General features: G+C 46.6%; 1 protein-coding gene across 3 annotated transcripts in view; it reads right to left on the bottom strand.

Annotated features, from left to right (window-relative positions):
• The window catches only part of Aftph (aftiphilin), a 71,908-nt gene extending 70,079 nt beyond the window's left edge, over positions 1–1,829 (bottom strand). For all 3 annotated transcript variants that reach the window (XR_003846693.1, XM_008850635.3, XM_008850636.3), the window contains exon 1: positions 1,594–1,829. The gene's annotated coding sequence lies outside the window, so the exon portion shown is untranslated. The remainder of the gene's footprint in view (positions 1–1,593) is intronic.
• Positions 1,830–3,419: the final 1,590 nt, after the last annotated feature.

Here is a 3,419-nt window from a genome sequence, read left to right as displayed (position 1 = left end):
ACACCACCCAACAACCCACACAAAAAAAAAAAAAAAAAAAAGAAAAAAAAAAAAAGGGCCCTTTTTTCAAAAAAAAAAAAAAAAAAAAAAAAAAAAAGTTTTATAATTGGAATCACGACTATATGATTTTCATAGACAACTGGATTATGCAAAGTTTATCAATATAATTATAGGCATATTATCTTTGCTTTGACACAGGATTATTTTTATTTCAGCCTATAGGTCAAATGATCAGATAACATCAACACTCAAATGCCCTACATATTTTTTGAGACCCAGTGAATTTTTTTCAGGGGCTTTTTAATGACTTAAAAATATGTCTTTGAAGATCAATACATGTCTTTGAAGATCTGATACATTCACAGAGAACTAACTACAATAAGCACTGAACTAGAAATTTTGATGCTGGATCTATCTTTTAATTCCTGTTAAGAATTTCCATGGATAAGGCTACCACAAATACTTTAACAAATATTCTCCTGAAGTGTTAAAAACGATTACTAGCAAAGTCATCATTTAGACGCATACAAAATGTAGGTAAACTGGATTGCTTATATTAATGCATTACAGTTAAAACATTTTTTCCCCCGGAGTTTAGCATATATATTCTGTGAGAGTTTAACTCTAAACAATTAAATGTAACATCAAGTTTACACTGTGCGCGAACCTCCCTCCCTCCCTTGCCACTAAAAAAACAAAAAACAAAAAACCTGGGAGTATGAGAATGTAGCCAGTGGAAGAGACTTGTGTTGTAAAGCTGATGGGTAAAGTTTTGTTTCTAAAGTGATAACTTTTGAAACAGAATCATCGCTTGTTTGTCGCCCCCCCTCCCCGCCCGCCCGTAAAATATTTACATGTATGAGTCAGTTCCCTCTCCTCAGCCCCAATCCATTCAGAAGGAAATCAAGCTATTACTTGAATAAATCAAAAAAGAAAAACAAAACAAAAACTGTTCTCATTAGTTTCCGAGTGGCTAAGAACCCATTACCACTCACGCTGCGTCCCTGTCCTCCGCAGCATCTTCCAAGCCGGCCACTTAAAGAATAATGGTTCAACTTTCGAACGCATGGAAGAAGAAGCCGATTATTTCTCGAAGGGTGCAAAAGTAGGGCCGAAGAGGTCGCCGAGGCAAGGGACCCAGCTCCGGACCACCTCCGCCCAATGAACGCCTCGGACTGCTCGCTACAGAGACCCTCCCAGGCTGCACTCTCCGGCCGGCGGCCTCGGGCCTCGGCGAGGCAGGAGTGTTTACACCTGTCACGAGGGAGGAGGGGGAGAACTAGGAAGCCGGAGCGGAGCCCCAAACTTCGCCGCCGCTCTCGGGAAGACGGCCCGGCGCGCAGCCGCGGGCAGGGGGACGTTGAGGGCAGGGCGAGCGCCCGGGACTGCACCGCCGCTCTCCCCCGCGAGCCCGGGGCGCCGAGCTCCGTGCCCTGCGCTCCTAGCGCTGCCCGCGGCGTGCCCGCAACCGCCGAGGAGCGCAGCCCACGCCCCAGCCCACAGGCCTGCGCCCGACCCGCGGCGGACAGGTGCCTCAGGCCCGCTCGCCTGCCTGCAGGGGCTCCGCGCGCATGGCGCGGCGGCGGCACTCACCTGGCTTGTCCCGGGCGGCCGCGATGGGCATGGCTCAGCGGCCCGGGGAGGAACTGACTCCCCGGGGAAGGACCGGCTCCTCGGACGCCCGGCTGTCGACAGCGGAAGGCAGGCTGCAGCCACCCCTGTCAGCGCCACGGCGCCGTAGACGCCCACCGAGAGTTTCAGCGCGGCCGCGGGACCCCCATCCCACTACCCTCCGCCCTCTTCCGCCGCCGCCGCCGCCTCCGCCTCCTCCTCCGCCGAGACCCCCGCCCACTCCACACACTCTCCCATCATGCAGCGGGGAACCGCTGCTGCCTCTACGTCACTTCCGGGCGCAGGTGGCTGTGTCTGGGCCGGACGCTGGTGGGTGCCAGGGGTGGGGGAGGACACTCCTGGGGAATTAGTGTCACAGAATACATACTCCTGCGCAGGCGCTGTCGCGTGGAGCGGCGGTCGCCATTTTGGGTGCGGGCAAACTGCCCTTTTCTGTACTTTCTCGAGGGTCATCCGAGTGAGCTACGGACATCCTTCTGCACTGCCGGGCCTGCTCCCGGCGACGGTACGTTACCGTTCCGCCGAGGACCGTGTTAAGTCCGGCTCTCCCAACAAAATGTTTGGAAATCCAGACCAGACCTCCACTAAAAATCCTACATTCATCAATTTTCCCTTTTCGCCCGGAAAAACGACTTTTTCATTTAACGCCTAAGTTCCTCCTTTTATGTAAGCCAACAAAAGAGGAAGCTGATAATTTAACAAACTACAAAGAAGTGATTGTCCGACTTTAGAGGAGTGCCAAACGAACAAATCGTCTTCGACAAAATAAATCCAGAATTTTGCTAATGGATGGAGGCGGACTTTTTCCATACATATTTCCAATCAGCTTGTGCAGTTAAATGATTTTCTATAATAGAGATCATAAGAGATTGTGTTTCCATCATCAGCCCTTAGCAGTTGATCCTTTGTGTCTTAAAACCTTTTTCCCGTCCTTTGTCGTTTATCAGGAATATATTTGAAGACTCGCCACTATAAAACTCAGACCACAAGGCTACAGGATTATTACTGTCTGAGACGGCGAACTCACGGTTCTACCCTACAAATCAAGAGCCCTGTGAGTCCTCATTCTGCCCACGTTGAATAATTTAAAATAATTCCAAAACCAGCAGAGCTCAGCAGCTACCCAGAGAAACAATGACGGAAAACACCCTTCAATACAGAAAGCCGTCTACCCCTTTGAATGGAGGAATTATACAAATCAGGAACGATAAGGACAGTAGCAGTACATTACCGTTTATCCCATCTCTGCAGTGTTCTAGACAAATTAACTTGGGTGACTAAGATAGACCCGCATTTGTCTCTTTACAGTTCAATTATTGCAAGATATACAGAGACTGCACTACTTTAAATTGGTGTACCAATTGCTTTGTGGCGATGTTGGTTTTTTTGTTATTGCTCAGTCACTCAAATGAGAAGAATCTATATGGTTTGTCAAATTTATTACTATTGTATTTCGCCCCCTGCTGGAGCAGCTCGTTTGCAAGTTTGGGAGGAAAAAAAAAAGTTAAATATGTCACTATAAATGTTTATTGACAGACAAGGGAGGGAACAAAAAAATTTGTCTATAGAACTGGAAATGAATTTAATTCAGACAAACACGTACTTATTTTCACCTAATAGCTCTATTAAACAGAAATATTGGAATAAGAACATTTGGTAAGATCCTGCAGTTGACTTTAAGAAAATATTTAATAATTAATTTTAAATTATTATTTTTAATTATTTAATGAATCAAAAATGTTTGGAATAATGAATTTAAACACTAAAACATTTCAAAAGAAACCATG

The sequence above is a fragment of the Nannospalax galili genome, unplaced genomic scaffold (assembly GCF_000622305.1).
Source record: "Nannospalax galili isolate Female #2095 unplaced genomic scaffold, S.galili_v1.0 scaffold805, whole genome shotgun sequence".
NCBI lineage: Eukaryota > Metazoa > Chordata > Mammalia > Rodentia > Spalacidae > Nannospalax > Nannospalax galili.
This window is presented reverse-complemented; position numbering and strand designations above follow the sequence as displayed.